We start from the raw sequence: 18,300 nt of genomic DNA on the forward strand, positions 1-18,300 counted from the left end.
TTATTCCTTCACCGTGGAAGTCAATCGTGAACATTTGTTGAGTACGTATTTCATTAGAAAAATTGGTACCCGCCTGCGGGATTCGAAGACCGTTGCATCGCTTCAACACGAATGTACCGGACGTCTTATCCTTTAGGCCACGACGACTTCAAATCTTCAACGACACGGTCTTTTTTAAGACATAGTGGATTGACATTGATTCGTCTAGAAAATATTTTTTATTACTTAAATATGCGAAAGAGCTCACGGCCCACCGGGTGTTAACTGATTACCAGACCCACCTTGAAATGTGAGGTCTGTGTCTCAATGATATAGTTTAACGACCGTTTCACCTTTCAAACCGGAACACATTATTGCTTCGGGGCAATAGTAATAGACAGGGTACTGATATCTAGCCGTACAGGCTCACTAGATGACTTACTAGAAGCAGTTATGCAAATTAATATTGTTTTTATTACACAATGTTACTCCATAGCAACCAGAATTTCAACCTCACGTCTCAAAGCTGGAGGTTGATTTCAGTAACCGCTTAGTACCAGCTATTCTATGAGCTCGTATGTCCAACTGGACTGAACTTGTCTAAGTGAAATGTTTAATAGCAACGGGTAGTGGAACGACGCCATACTTCCTACCCACTAATGGTGTTTATGAGAACTTTTAAAAGATTTCATGTTTACTTTCGAGGCACGCCTCTCAAGACCACAACTGTCATATTACTGAGCTCACTACCATTTCAGTAATCAGAATTTTCGATCGTTTCCGTGGTAGTTTTAAAATGTCGATAACTTCTATCCTTTGTTCTGCATGACTCAGGTATATACAAAAAAATTCACTCAAAATAGGAAGCGCTTTATTCACAAAGAGCTCAACCAGCAGGCCATCAACTGAGTAATTTTATAAAGAATCGATATTGACGAGAAAATCTAATGTACCTAAACAAAACTTTCGTAGAAAAAGTGGGTGATCTGTTTTACCTTATAATTTTAAACTTAACGATATATTATGACTTTCGAGAAAAAAGTGCAGAATCTGTTTATCTCTTTATTTCCGTGGATCGTCAGCCTTAATATAATCACTAACAATTGTTTATCTTACCTTAAACTATAGTGTATTTTGTTCTAAAGATAAATTCTATAGATACAAACAATTGCATTTTTTCATTGCATTCGAGTTGGAATTGCAAATAGCATTCCTTAGATGCGTGGACAAGCTCACCAACCACTGGTCCAACTATTGTTAAGTGGTTACCGGAGTCCATAGACATCAGCCGCGTATAAGCCACCACCCACCTTGAGGCATGAGTTCTCAGTCTCAGTTTTTACAGTACAACGGCCGTCCCGCCCTTCAAACCGAAATACATGCTTCACAACAGAAATAGGCAGTCGACGGTACCTACCCGTGCGGGCTCACAAGACGTCGTGGCCTTAAGGATAAGACGTCCGGTGCATTCGTTGTTGCGATGCACCGGTGTTCGAATCCCGCGGGCGGGTACCAAAATTTTCGAATGAAATACGTACTTAACAAATGTTCACGATTGACTTCCACGGTGAAGGAATAACATCGTGTAATAAAAATCAAACCCGCAAAATTATAATTTGCGTAACCACTGGTGGTAGGACCTATTGTGAGTCCGCACGGGTAGGTACCACCGCCCTGCCTATTTCTGCCGTGAAGCAGTAATGCGTTTCGGTTTGAAGGGTGGGGTAGCCGTTGTAACTATACTGAGACCTTAGAACTTATATCTCAAGGTGGGTGGCGCATTTACGTTGTAGATGTCTATGGGCTCCAGTAACCACTTAACACCAGGTGGGCTGTGAGGTCGTCCAACCATCTAAGCAATAAAATAAAAAAAAAACGCCCTATTACCAGTAAATACGCAATTTTTTTTTTGCGGGTATGATTTTTATCACCCTATATTAATCCTCCACTGTGGAAATTATTAGTGAACAAAATTTCTTAAGTACATATTTCATTGGAAAACTATGTACCTACCTACGGTATTCGAACGCCAGTACAGTCGGGTCGTGAAATTTGAATGCACTTTTTACCTTTTCTTTACCTTACCTTACTTTGCCTCCTGGCTGAGCCCGTGCTTGCTCACCTGTCCCGGTAAAACTGGAAAGGCATTCGGGCCACGAGCAATCCTTCCTTCCTAAATAAAAACAAAATCCGACTTCAGAATTAATCAGAGCTGGCAATTTTAGCATACTTTATTATTTGTAGTTAATACATATTTAATTTACTATTTAAAATAAATCCTTGGTATTATGTATTGGTTGGACATTGTGTATATAGTATTAATAAGTAGTATGATTATATCCTAATATAATGATAAAAAATAGTATACTTATTGTAAAAGGGGCGTAGTAGGGGCGTTACTTACTAGGGGCATATCCATAATTTTATATTAGAAGATCCGGGAGAATAACTCATATACGTTCATCTGATCCCAAATTAGGTATCCCAGTACTATGGGGACCAGATACTGATACACAAACTTAATACATGATACACACGTAACACATTGAAATATATACGTGCGTGTGGAAATCGAATATACGACCCTCGGCCCAGAGGTCAGGGCACTGCAACACGCAGTTAGTAATTCAATACGCACAGATAGTGAAAAATAGTGTAGATAAATTCACGTCATTTCGGATCCTCCCGATCCACTAACGGTGCTTTTAGGTACCTCAAGCACCGGTCATCGTTCTCGTCGAACCCGTGACTGGCGATGAAAGGCTCGGCGAGTAAATTAACCCACAGACACAGCCCACTGAGCTTCTCGCCGGATCTTTTCAGTGGGTCGCGTTTCCGATCTGGTGGTAGATTCTGCGAAGCACGACTCTTGCTAGGGTTAGTGTTAGCAACGTCGTCAGGCTTAAGCCCCGTGAGCTCACCTACTAGTTAAGCTTACGCTGAAGTGGTCTCTCAAGACCATCAGCTTAGGTAGGAAAAAAAAATGAAATTCAATCAATCATAATTATTTTTTATTTTTTATTGCTTATATGGGTGGACGAGCTCACAGCCCACCTGGTGTTAAGTGGTTACTGGAGCCCATAGACATCCACAACGTAAATGCGCCACCCACCTTGAGATACAAGTTCTAAGGTCTCAAGTATAGTTACAGCGGCTGCCCCACCCTTCAAACCGAAACGCATTACTGCTTCACGGCAGAAAATAGGCAGGGTAGTGGTACCCACCCGGACTCACAAGAGGTCCTACCACCAATAATTACGCAAATTATAATTTTGCGGGTTTCATTTTTATTACACGATGTTATTCCTTCACCGTGGAAGTCAATCGTGAACATTTGTTGAGTACGTATTTCATTAGAAAAATTGGTATCCGCCTGCGGGATTCGAACAGCGGTGCATCGCTTAACACGAATGCACCGGATGTCTTATCCGTCAGGCCACGACGACTACAATTAGGTGTAACACTAGCTCTTCGGTCTAGGCAAATCGGTCTATCAAGTCCACGGAATAGATAAATAAGGTTGGAAAGGCCTTTGCTCTAATTTTGTATTAGAACCAGTGTCGCCGCTTCATCCCCACTATTTTAATTTGTACACATACACACACTGTGATTACAAGTATTTCGCACACAACAAAAACACCCACACATAAATCTCAGGACAGATATTCGTTCGCAAACTAGCACAAAACACCCGTAGGCATACACACTCACACACGCAAAAAGACAATAAAAATGTTCATACACGCTAGTGCTTGATAAAATCGATATTCTTTATCGATAAGTTATCTGATGAATGAATGGAGAAAATGAAACATGAAATAAATATTGAAAAAAAAAAAACTATTTTACTTTTATTAATTACAAATAGTCACTGTCCCTGGAATAAAACGTATTTGTTAAGCAGTTAGCGCTTGCTATTAATTGCGAATGAAGTTTTCAAAACTAAGTGTATTCTGATTTTTTTTATGGTAAAATCATTTTCAGTAAAATGTTTAGAGCAAATAGTACTCGTCTTTGTCTCCAGTTTCCTCTACCTGTCACGTCAATCCATTGTTCCCTGGCGTTAGGTTCTTTAGGAAACCTAAAATTTTTAATTTACTGCATAAGTCAAATAGCATTTTACTTAGATTTTAATACGTCTTAGACAATATAGTAAATACCCGTAAATGAGAGGTCTACATGTCCTTTTATATTATACCTTCACTTTAATTCAATGATAATAATTCAATAATAATAATACATACTTATTTTACTCAAAATACGTCTCACTAAAAATATACTAGGTATCATTAATTAAATATAAAATAATGCAAAAATTATCCATGTCAAATGTAAATATAGTCGAGAATTCTGTCGATGATTTTATTTCACCACATGGTCACCTCACTATCGACAAACTGCACCACGGCCAATCAGGGCAAAGGCCGAAATTTCAAAGATTGAAGTGTAGAGAACGCAATGCATGTAGTACATTGGAAGCTGACTTGGTCATTGCGTTCATTGGGCGAGTACACATCGCGCAATGTATGCTATTTATAACTTGCTGTAATAATATTGTTAATGTTTGGAATTTCATAATGCTAAGTATATTTTTATGTTTTAGACAAATAATATTGTAATTAAATGGTAATTTCGACTTACCGATCGAAAGATATACCTCCTCGCTCTATACTTGAGGTCTGATTTTTTGTTTTACAAGTTATAATTGCATAACACGGCACTATAAAGCGGAGATCTGTTCGCCCAAGTAGTCCGAAGCGCACTAAACGCGGTGAATGAAAGAATCGGTCGAGTTATGTTTGTACAATCATAACTGTGGCACGCTTGCCCCGCCTACATTACCATTCCAACCTTATTTATCTATTCCGTGATCAAGTCCATCAATAACCATTTCTTCGTGGTTATTTTTATATAACAAGAAATAGTGATTTAGTACGATAAGATGTGACTTAGGTAATTTTACATGTAGCTAGTGTGATGCCCGGCCATGCTTTAAAAGAATTAATGGAATATATTTTTGTGATTGATTCAATTAAACCAATGCTCTTCCACGTCAGGCCATAATAGTTTAATTGTCCAATGCACCGATTGTATCGTCAGATCCTGTCGAAAATAATGTTTGCACAGAACGATTTGCGGAGGTCCAACCGTCCGTTCTGAATATTAAGTAAATTGAAATTTATTTTCTAAGGAACTGAGTGCTTACGTCTGAGTCAACTTCCTTTGCGCATCTGTTGCTAACAGTATCAGCGTAGGAGACGCGCACGTCGCCACCCACAATAAAACCTAATTTTTATACTTAAGATATCATATGCTGATACGTCAATCATCCATTGTGCTTTAAATTAATACATTGGATCGATATTTTAAAACAATTGGTTGTGTCGTGATATAGGCGCCGCTTTTAAAGATAAGGCAGTACTACGAGTATTATAAATAGGTATATTACTTTTGGAAGTTATGTTAGTTTTTGATGTGTGATATACATATTTATTTAGTATTTTCTTCGGTTTTCGGGAGTCATAATATTAATTAAAACTACTTTTACGGTTTAAATTTGACGTTACCGTCTATAAAGTATTCGAAACATCGGAAATAATATAATGACAATTACAATGGCCAAGTTAAGCCGTAAAATTACTTTTGATTACATTTATAAAGATTTTGATATGGCTGAAAAGAATAATGAAAAATACAGATACAATAAACAGACGCCTTAATATGAAATAAAAAATATCATTATTTTTTTAATAATATATATAGTTTTTTTTTTGTTATGTTTGTTCTCTGTGGACCGGTGTGTTTCATCTTTTACTGTTGTTGTTGGCACTTCATGTTAGGATTCTGGCAAGTCCATTTTAATTAGACCTGGTCTCCTAGACTTACTACAATTTCCAATCGTCAGCATATAGTAGTAGTATGAAGGACACCTAATTTAAACGACCCACGAATCTATAACCTAATTTGCCAAGACCTTCCAAAAAGGCTTGGTATTACATATAAATTCTTTAAAACTATTGGCCAAATCAAATTACTTTTGACGCCAACTTCTTGAAAAATAGTTATTTAAAATTTAATGTAACATATGAAATTTTCAATAATACCTAGTTCTTCTTCTTCGAACGTGATAGTGCCGAATAAATTTAAAGAAATCAAATCGATAAGCGATCCGCTCACATAATGCTTACACTCCTTTCATAGCTCGTGTAATTTCATGTTTGCTTTGGTATTGTGAAATGGAGCATATCATTAACCAATACTTCGACATTACCTTTGTCTCGCCAACGCATCAGCTGTGTAAGTTCAATCATACTTATGCATAAGCATTAATTTTAGAGGGCCTTAAGTGCAAGCAGACTGATACCGATAGGCCCATTGTGCCCATGCTAATGAATCGATTCAATGCACTCTGTTACAACGATGTCATTCATTAAGAATTGCATAAACGCGACATGGGTGTGTGCATTTCACAAGATGCACTCTTTGCATGCAGATACAGAACGGTTTTCAGATAACATACATGCATTCGTGTTGAAGCGATGCACCGGTGTTCGAATCCCGCAGGCGGGTACCAATTTTTCTAATGAAATATGTACTCAACAAATGTTCACGATTGACTTCCACGGTGAAGGAATAACATCGTGTAATAAAAATCAAACCCGCAAAATTATAATTTGCGTAATTACTGGTGGTAGGACCTCTTGTGAGTCCGCGCGGATAGGTACCACCGCCCTGCTTATTTCTGCCGTGAAGCAGTAATGCGTTTCGGTTTGAAGGGTGGGGTAGCCGTTGTAACTATACTGAGATTTTAGAACTTGTATCTCAAGGTGGGTGGCGCGTCTACGTTGTAGATGTCTATGGGCTCCAGTAACCACTTAACATCAGGTGGGCTGTGAGCTCGTCCACCCATCTACGCAATAAAAAAAAAAAAAAAAAAAAAAAAAAAAACATAACTTTACACATTAAGGAATTCGTTCCGATTTTCTTTTACAATTTTCTTTAGTTATAAAATTATTAAGCAGCGATAACAATTTTTACTGGTGGTAGGACCTCTTGTGGATCCACACGGGTAGGTACCACCACCCTGCCTAATTCTGCCGTGAAGCAGTAATGCGTTTCGGTTTGAAGGGCGGGGCAGACGTTGTAACAATACTGAAACCTTAGAACTTATATCTCAAGGTGTGTGGCACATTTACGTTGTAGATGTCTATGGGTTCCAGTAACCACTTAACACCAGGTGGGCTGTGAACTCGTCCACATATCCAGGCAATAAAAAATTAAAAAATCTGCATGTTATACGTAGAAACAAAATTCTATCAGCACGAGGATACTTAGTTCTATTTTATTTACCTATAGTTTGTTATCATTGATCGATAGGAAAATACATTTGGTTATTTCCATTTATAGAACGTCATCTGACATAGCGACGTGGATGTTCAAAGAGATAATTTGAAAGTAATCAAGCGTGTAATGGCCAGATCATTGGGCGTGGGCAGATCACCGAGCTCTACTAGGATGATGCTCTATACAATACGAATAAAACACATGATCCTGTTTACTAACTAATATATTTAATACATTTTTCAACGTAAAATAATAGTTTGTTATCTCGAAATTTTATGTTTACTTTAGATGAATATCAAACGTTTTATTTTATTAACCCCTTGACTACCATGAAGGTCACCGGTGCCCCACGTTGCGCACTGAAGTAATGATGTCGATTTCTGTTACTAAAGCGCCGGAATATCTAGTAGACTTCTGGAGAAGACGAATCCGAAGTTTTTGAAAATGAATCTATTTTTAAGAGACCTAAAAGACTATAACAATATATATTAAGAACAAAAAAGGCAAAGTTAGACAATTCAGGCGCTTTGTAAAAGAAATCGATATAATTACCTACGTCGATGCGCCGCGTAGGGCACCAGTGACCTTCATGATAATCAAAGGTTTCATATTAGGTCTATTTTTTTTTATTGCTTAAATGGGTAGACGAGCTCACAGCCCACCTGGTGTTAAGTGGTTCATGGAGCCCATATACATCTACAACGTAAATGCGCCACCCACCTTGAGATAAGCTCTCAGGTCTCAGTACAGTTACAACGGCTGCCCCACCCTTAAAACCGAAACGCATTACTGCTTCTCGGCAGAAATAGGCAGGGCGGTGGTACCTGCCTGTGCGGACTCACAAGAGGTCCTACCATCAGTGAAATCTATTCTATCTATTCTAAATCTATTTCATCGACTCTTTTTTGAAAATGTTTGATATTTGAAGTTACGTTCGTTTTATTGTAGCCATCCATAGCCTCATTGCACAATTCTTTCACGCTTTTGGATTTGAAATTAAATTAACACCAACCTATGAATACTAGATCTAAATAGTTATTTAAGATTAAAAAATCAACATTAATGCAGGTTGTTATCTATAATAAGAAAACCTGAAAATTATTAACATGTCTGTTAATCATAGAATCAACAAAATCCATCAGTATTAAAAATACCAGATTTTGACTATTCAACTTTCTCAATCACTTAATAATTAAAACAGGTTCCAGACATTACAAGGCTATAAATAATCTAAGTATTAGGATTCCGCAGGAATAAATCGGACCCCTTATAATTTCGTCCAACTCCAGTCTGAGTCATATTCTGCTATTAAAGGACTATTCACGAGAAAGTGTATAGACGATTATAATAGTTTAATAATGGTATGAATAATAAGGCTTGGAAAAATGTTAGTATAAAATGATATTGTTTTAACATTAAAAGGTAAAATTTTAAACTAATATGTGAGACTGAATTTTATTTCGTCAATGACTTTAGTAATATTGCTTAGATGGGTGGACGAGCTCACAGCGCTCCTGATGTTAAATGGTTGCTGGAGCCCATAGACATCTACAACATAAATGCGCCACCCACCTTGAGATATAAAAGTTCTAAGATCTCAAGTGTAGTTACAACGGCTGCCCCACCCTTCAAACCGAAACGCATTACTGCTTCACGCCAGAAATAGGCAGGGTGGCGGTACCTAACCGTGCGGACTCACAAATAGGTCTCTAGGTATAGGTCTCTTATATGTAAATATAGGCTCTAAATATTAATAGGTATAATATTATGTGGTTTTATAGCCTTAGAAGGTTGACGGTCTCACTACAACCCTTATGTACGTTTATTGTGTATTTTTCTTTATCATTAATTAATAATTTAAAGGTTTAGTCTGTTTTGATAGATCTCTCTGAATATTTTTAATTATAGTACAGCGCGACATACCTGCATGTCGCTTGATTTTCAATATTAATTACTTTTTGCTTTGCACTAAAGTGTACTCTCTGTCTTTCAAATAGTTACAAGTCACAATCCTTAATGAACGCCTCTATCTTCTTTGAAAGTTGTCCCCAAAAATTATATCCCTCTTTTTAAATTATACTCGTACTAATACGTAAGTGAGTCTCGGTAATACTTTCAAAATTTTAACATCATATAGAAATTTACAACTACAATCAACTCGTTCGAACGCTTTTGACACGCTAAATAGATTTTGGGGTACGGAATAAATTCACTACTCCCTAGTTACTTTGATTGATATAAAAAGTTAAATAATTACATTGTCCTATGATTTTCCGTCAACATCCCATCCCGACTACAGAACCCTTCGATGTGCTTTGTCTGACACACATTTCCCCGGAATTAACAAATTGGATGAAAGTGAGTTCAAAAACTTCACTAATGCTATATAGAAAAAAGAATGTTTTGTCTTATCCGTGACATTTCTATAATTAGCAACAAAAAAAGTACATGGAACAATACAGACGGTGAAGGCCGCGACACTACACATGAGTCACAGAGGATACCGTAACTTCCGTGACATCCGTCTACCAATATCCATTTGAATTATTTATATCCCTTAAAATCAATTGAAATCTGGTGGTAGGACCTCTTGTGAGTCTACACGGGTAGGTACCACCGCCCCGCCTATTTCTGCCGTGATGCAGTAATACGTTTCGGTTTGAAGAATGGGGACAGCCGTTGTAACTATACTGAGACCTTAGAACTTATATCTCAAGTTGGGTGGCGAATTTACGTTGTAGATGTCTACGGGCTCCAGTAACCACTTAATACCAGGTGGACTGTGAGCTCGTCCACCCATCTAAGCAATAAAAACAAAAAACAAAAAAAAACATTTGGGAAAGCACGTTTAAATTTAATTATAGCAGCAAATTTTCTACTTTAGATGACTTTTGAAGTCGTTGTGGCCTAACGGATAAGACGTCCGGTGCATTCGTGTTGAAGCGATGCACCGGTGTTCGAATCCCGCAGGCGGGTACCAATTTTTCTAATGAAATACGTATTCAACAAATGTTCACGATTGACTTCCACGGTGAAGGAATAACATCGTGTAATAAAAATCAAACCCGCAAAATTATAATTTGCGTAATCACTGGTGGTAGGACCTCTTGGGAGTCCGCACGGGTAGGTACCACCACCCCGCCTATTTCCGCCGTGAAGCAGTAATGCGTTTCGGTTCGAAGGGTGCGGTAGCCGTTGTAACTATACCTGGGATCTTAGAACTTATATCTCGAGGTGGGTGGCGCATTTACGTTGTAGATGTCTATGGGCTCCAGTAACCACTTAACACCAGGTGGGCTGTGAGCTCTTAAAAAAAACTTAGTAGCTAGAGGTATTTTACTAAGCTTACCTGTCTTTTTTCGTAAAGTTCTTTCTCTCTTCCTAGCTGTTCTTCAGCTTTCCTTATTTCAGCTACCCCCCTTTGCTCTGTCTTCGGCATCATCGTCAGCAGCATTGCATTCCCTCTACTCCGTCAACACTACATATTTCCACCTTGTCTTAGGTCTTCTTCTAGGTCTACAATCGGGGAGGACGAGTAGCCGCGTCATATTTCCGATGTAGCCTTTTTACGTTACCAAATATCTCAGCCTGGTCTCCTGCATCCGGTCGGCGATGTAACGTACACCGAAGATTTCTCACACGTGCACGTACTTTTTTCGTAAAGCTAATTCAATAATTATTTAGATTCCGATGTTTACCAATAACTATATGTGACTGCTATCACGAACCCTAAGAAATTCATAGTTTATAAATTAATAATACACTATTTGTATCTCATGGTTTCAGCTGCATTAAGTTTAGAATTAAGGCCGCAACATAAATTTATTCAGGTTCAAGTCATTGTAAATAAGCAGGCCATTTAATTCTAGCGTTAATAAACCACCATATTTCAGCCACGCCACGCTATTTATATAACTTTACGGATAAAATTAAATATGGCAATTATTATTAGTTCACCAAATCTAGAAGATTACATTGTTAAAGGTTCCTTGACAATGTAACTTGAACACTGGGTTGTAAATAAACGTATAAGGAAAAAATATGTTTGCGACTTTTTATAATTGATAACAACATCAGCCCCCTGAATTTAGTGCCGAATTTTCTCAGCGAGTCCCGTTTCCAATCTAATAGTAGATTCATTCGCGAAGTAGATCTCATTCGGGCCTCCGATTTACCTAAGTGCCTACTCGGATTGCGGTTAGCCCGAATCCAAGCCCTCCTGACCGAGTTCATATTCGCCCACCCGCCCCGGTGACGCTAAAAAGGCCCCTGGGCTACATTCAATAAATACCTCGATCTGAAAAAAAATACTGACATCTAATAGGATAAATGTATGAAAAGCCAATATTACACCAAAGCCAATACAATATAATATATGTATGGTTTGATATAGATATTTAGAAAACCTTAAGAATTTAAATCTAGCCCTTCCTCCTTCTCTATCTCAGCCTTGCGCTCTCTTTTCTTTCTAACGTATTTTAAAGTCAATGCTTTCTGTCCATTGATAATACTATCGTTATGTATGTTTTTGCAACGAAGAATTTGAGCGCTCCAGTCTGAGAGTACTAGTTAATATGAGCTACTGAGCACTGTGAAACAAAAACGCATGAGGTCAAGGTCTCATATATGGTATATACATACCGCATATGATTCATTAAAGATACCTTAAAACGTTTTCCGATTTCCAACTGGCATTATTAAGGATCCAATTTAAATAGAAATGAACAATACTTCTTCCATTATGCACAATCCTTTAACGTTGAATAATTTAAGTAATTTACCACTTTCTGATAAATTCTAAAGTGTGCAAATAAAATATTGCTGTTAATAAGGAATGTAATGTTTTTTTAGCGCATTAACATGGAGAGCCTTTCGCTGTCAGCCAATTAAGTTGTAACTGCACTAAGCAACAATGTGACCTAAAAGGTAAGTGTATGTCGGTAATTGACACAAATCATATAAGGGCTCTAGATTAATCTTAAGACAAATTCGCAGTTTAGGATAATTCGTTTCTATATTAGACTCGAAAATGAACTTTATGTCGCCCAATTTGAGCTCAATGACGTCATCAGTATGAATTTGGACGATTTCACGTCACAAAGTAATGGGTGGCAAGCTAGGAACATACTTATCATCCACTAAGGACTTTCAAGGCCTTTCTAAACGCAAAAGGTGAGATACGTTTATGGATAGCCATGAATTAAATAGGTTCCAGAAGAAAAAAAAAACTGTGACGAACAATCGAACCCATTAATTACAGTTTCGATAACATCATGAACTAATTAGACGCAATCTAATTGCTGTCCGTCTCAATTCAGAAGTTGTCTCAATGGTCCAATCAAAAGTTGCTTGTTCATTAAGTTGAGAAGATAAAAAATCCATCCGGCTGCAAATGGAATCCTGTCATACGATTGCTTGACCTGCTCACAGTCCGCCTGACATTAATCTGTTATACGAGCTCGTAAACGACATGAATTCCATTGCCTTGAGACATGGAAGAACATCTCATAAATTTGGAACAACAACTATCGTTTAGCGACAGATTTACGACTACGTTTCAATTTGAAATGAATAGTCAAAAGTCATACCAAAATAAATACACATTTCTGCAACCATACTTTTTTAATTAGACATCCGATTTCAAAAGAAAATATGGCACGACTTAAATCCATTCGATACGATAGTGTTTTAAAAGCTCTCAATGTAAAGAATGTTATCTTGATTAATGCAAAAAACAATAGTCATAGTTCTCGAGGCTAGTGTCTTAAAAATGTTCATGTAGATAAATGATGGAGTTATACACGATCGATGGAACACAAGGAATTGAATGAGCCATTATTTTCATGGGCATATTTTAAATTTCAATGGGTTATAAATTAAGTATCTACGTATTTTTATCATTTTCAATTCAACAGATTTACAAAGTTTTTTTATCTAATTCTAGAAGATACTGATGTTAATTTTTTTAAAATATTTATTAACTCATTAAGAACTGTAGATGTCTGTAGATGAATTAATATTAATTACCGGATTGTAGATGTTCGACATCATCATATAAATGAGTATTCGTAATTAGGATACAACAAGGCTAGTGTTTAAAAAAGTCAGTATTTTTGTCTAAAATGCAGAAATAGCGTACATCACTTACGTAACAATACTTGAGACCTTAGAACTTATATCTCAAGGTGGGTGGCGCATTTACGTTGTGGATGTCTATGGGCTCCAGTAACCACTTAACACCAGGTGGGCTGTGAGTTCGTCCACCCATCTAAGCAATAAAAAAAACGTAATGAATTCATTTAAATTGTACTTTTTTTATTATTACACAATTGTGAGAGCAAACATTTTTAAATGATTGACACATTCGCCTACGATCTATTACTGAATGTATTTCAAGAAACAACAATACAAGATAGGACCCTGCATATAAATTTGGAAGTTAAGAATTAAAATTTGTGATTGAACAGTTGGTACCAAGAAATATAAACGGTTGTTAGTATTCAAACTCTTAATGTATTGGCATATATTAAAAAATCCACTACCTATAGGTGGTTTAAATGAAACATTTTATTCTATGAACGATTGATTAGACATTTATATATTTTAACAAGACACGTTGCTCACACGCATCCTTGACGTGTGTCTTTCAATAATGAAGTTAATAAAAATTTACTATTGTTGTTAGAACGTAAAACAAGAAAAAAAAAGTGTTTTATTGAAAACTGCGCTGCCAAATAATACATATCTACACTGAAATTGATTGTGAAAATAAATAAAAGAATATATATATAAACAAATAATTCGAACTGAATTAGAATAATAAATCATAACTAGAATATGAAATGAATAACAGAAACTATCAAGACATGAAAATTTGTGACAAGCTGCATTTAGGAATTTAGGTTAGCGCATACAGAAATTCATACTCGCCAACGAACCGTGAACCAAATTGTCTGCAAACATTAAAACGGCCATATTGTAAATTGTTCTTAATTTAGTCTAGGTAAATACGAATGCTTCGTCTAGCCGCAGTTCAACGCGACTCGTTAACATTGGCTCGCCGTTAATTGCAAAACGTTCAACTGGGAATTCACTATCAAATTATGAACAATAAACCCATCAAAAAAAGTTAGACGATTGAAATAAACTGAATACTTTAAAACCTTACTGAATTTTAACAAATTGGTCTGCAGTAAAAATGCTAGTAGATTTTTATTTGCTTAGCAACAGTTCTCTTACATTGTACAAATATATTGCTAACTGCTAACTGCTACTCATAAACTAATCACATACTTTTTGCAGAAAATTACTTTCAGAAAAATAGAATCTTCTAATAAAATATCGTTGAATTACGAATGCGAAGTAATATAATTATTTTATAGAATTCAGATAAGCAAAGCAACTGTAAATATTCTGTACAAGTGTGTTCTATTAAAACAGGATTTGTAAACAGACAATAGTAAATGTAAATGTATTGATATAGTAAAGGAAGAACGGAACATAAGGATTATTGATTCATTTTAGGAGTAATTACATTTCAATCAATTTAATAGTATAAAGAGCGAGTAACGAAAATTGGCTTCGATTTAAATCCCGTGTATAAGTATGGGAACCGACATTATTTTACGTACTTAGAGCACCGAGTAGAGTACCTTGTACCTGAGGTGCATCCCGATGAGATGTGGCGCCTACTACATTGTTTGTATGAAACACGCATAGCTAATTAATTTTAAATGTGCCGTCCTCTCTATGTACTCGTATCTATTTATTTGAACAATTATTTGATGTATAATATTGAGGCTTTTTGGAACGAAGTTACTTATGGGACGATGCGGAGGGTTACCCTAACCGGGAAAAAACGTCCGTAACGTAAGATTTTTATTAGTAATGCACACAGTGTACGACTTAACTTTGTAATAACGTACAAAAATAGCATATTTTTTTATCATTCATTAACCACGATCTCAGAGCGTTCGTTTGCGCAATACACTAACTCTTATGCAAACAACCGTGAATGAAGTGTACCACAATAAGTTTGCACGTTACAGAATGACCGTGGGTTGTTGCGAAACCTCCAGTTTTATTTTCTTTATACCTCGAATAGAAATTAAAATTAATATTTTTGTAATAAAGAACTTCGTTCCGATCCGGTGTCCCAAGACAGCACATATCTTTTTTATTAATTTATTAAATACGTCTAAGGAAGGTGAATCTAAGGCCCAACTCTCGTCGCGGGTTACTGACATTTATGCCTATTGACGATGCCGGGAATAAGTGCAAGATGTTGCCTGCCCGCGAGTGATTAATATTGACAAATAACATGCGACATGACGTAATCAAATACATTGTAATGGAGCTGATGGACATTAAAATAGTAATGTAGAACATGATTGCTAATTTTAAGTTTCTAGAAACTTAAAACCTACACCAACCACGTATATCTTCTCTAGATTTACTACTAGTTCTGCCAATTCACCCTAAATTCACATTGTCATTACGTACTAATTTCGAAAAAAAATACAAAGAATTTTTCTTTATTAAATCAAAAATTTTAATGTTTTTTCTAACGCAATTACCTTTAGTGCATAGATATACATATGTATGTATGTATATATGGCAAAGAAGCTAAACTCCGTTATAATGGCTTGGAAAATCACTTTTATGACTAACTGACTAGACTATTACAGATAATTAAATTAACGAACCACAAAATTGTTCTAGTACACTTTCTAATAAAAGTTTACGGCAGCATACGTCTTAATATATTTTACGAATCCTCTATGAATATTTTTGTGTCTTATATTATACCATAACCACGACCACCTATCACCAATTGTTATGCAAATTTATAAACGATATTAGTTAGTCATCGTGGAAGTCGTTTGTGAATTAATCCCCATCAAAATGTATGTACCTACAGTCAAATCAGACCAATATTTAAGGATCGGTGACATCACAACTGGCGCCGTACACCACTTCTCCGCGCATCAATTGTCTACAATTGTCTCGTGCTAGGCTTACGCACTTACTGCTTACTACCAAATGTAATCATTGAATGATAATAATCTGACCCATTTAACAAACGACATTGTAAAATTTATAATCGCTCCCTTTGTTTTATGGAGATAAAGGCCATCGTTCTCATCAATCAAGAACGCATCAATTAGTTGAAGTCTTGAGACGACTGCATGGTGCACTGAAATCTGATATCAAGACAAATGAACATTGCATGCAAACCCTTAATTGAATTGCGCACAAGGCAAACGTCCATGCTTACATTTAATTTTATGTGATGTGGTTGATTTGGAAATTGTTACGTTGTTTTGGAACCAAGTTTGCGGAGGGACGATGCGGAGGGGTACCCTAACCGCGAAAAAACGTCCGTAACGTAAGATTTTTCTATTCAGTTTATTATCAACAGATGTCGCTGCACGTAAATTCAACAATTCCTAAATCGCGGTGGCGAGATTTTACACAGTTGATAGGCGTTCTTATATTTCTCTTGCTAAATCATACTTACCTGGCTTAGGGGATACCGTGATCATGCAGGCGGTTCCCCCAGGGCGAGACTTCTCCATTGCACTGCGGAGTGGTTGACCCTTGCGATTATTTTTATTAATAAAAAAATCATAATAAAACATGTATACCCGAATAATTATTTTCTATATACCTCGAATAGAACTTAAAATTAATATTTTTATAATAAGGAACTTCGTTCTGATCCGGTGTCCCACGACACCACATATTTAAATTATTGTTTCTTTTATTGGTACTCAATTTTAAAAGATTAGCGAAACGTATGAGCACCTCAATATGAATCCCACCACATATCTTGAGACATGAGGTCGAAGTCTCAAAAGTATTGTATTCCGGCTGTTCCATCCTTCACACCGACAAGATTGCTTCGCGATTGTAAATAGGCAGGATGGTCCTTCCATACACGTCATAGCTTAAGATCCAAGGTTCACTAAACTCCCTATTACTACTAATTATATAATTTTATATATTTTGCTGCCCTTAAAATGCGCCCTAAATGTGTCAAATAATACAAAAAAAAATTTAATTCGACTCAACGCGATCCAGATTTTATTATTAAAGTCAAACGACAGAAAGATAACATGATTTTTAGTCACTGTCACATAATCACTGTTATACACATATTACATATTATATATACAATCACTGCTATAATATGATATAGAAATATCCCGAGAATATACTTTTAAACAAATTTATGAAATTAAAACATTTTACGATGGTCCAATTACCGACAAATAAACATGCAGCTTATTCATACATACATGATTGTTGATATTTTTATTCGGTCGCAATGTATTTTTTTATACATACCATTAATTATCGTACTTATTGTTAGATTACACTCAGATTTAAGTCACTGAATTACAAGACATAAAACAAATACATTCAATTTTACGATTGTTTTGAGTTTATTTCCGTAGTGTAACGGGCCCATAAAAGTGAAATTAGGATCATTTTTTTCCATACATTTAATTTTGAAATACTTTAATGTAAATGTAGACGCCTGTCGATGTCAGTGACCGTATCGACTGACAGACTGGAGAAAAATTGGCGAAACAAGTTTGGGAATGTAATTAAATTTGAATCAAACCTCTAGAACTTTTTTCTAAAAAGTAGATTTAGTTCAGTGGTAGCGAAATATCTTTTTTTTTTCTCTTACCTATTCTGATAGCCTTGAGAGGCTATTTCAGCTTCGTCTTGACATTTAGGTGAGCTCACGGGGCTCAAACCTGCGGACGTTGCTAACACTGGCCCCAGCAAGAGCAGTGCTTCGTAGAATCTACCACCGGATCGGAAACGCGACCCACTGAGAAGATCCGGCGAGAAACTCAGTGGGATGTGTCTATGGGTTCATTTACTCGTTGAGCCCTTCGTCGCAAGCGACGGGTTCGACGAGGACGGTGACCGGTGCTTGAGCTACCTAAAAGCAACATAATG

General features: G+C 36.5%; 1 pseudogene; it reads left to right on the top strand.

Moving 5' to 3' along the window:
- The first annotated feature begins 16,835 nt into the window (after positions 1-16,835).
- LOC114240402 (U1 spliceosomal RNA) lies at positions 16,836-16,962 on the top strand (annotated as a pseudogene).
- The last annotated feature ends 1,338 nt before the right edge of the window (positions 16,963-18,300 follow it).

This window comes from Bombyx mandarina, chromosome 21 (genome assembly GCF_030267445.1).
Source record: "Bombyx mandarina strain Sakado chromosome 21, ASM3026744v2".
In the NCBI taxonomy this organism is placed as follows: domain Eukaryota; kingdom Metazoa; phylum Arthropoda; class Insecta; order Lepidoptera; family Bombycidae; genus Bombyx; species Bombyx mandarina.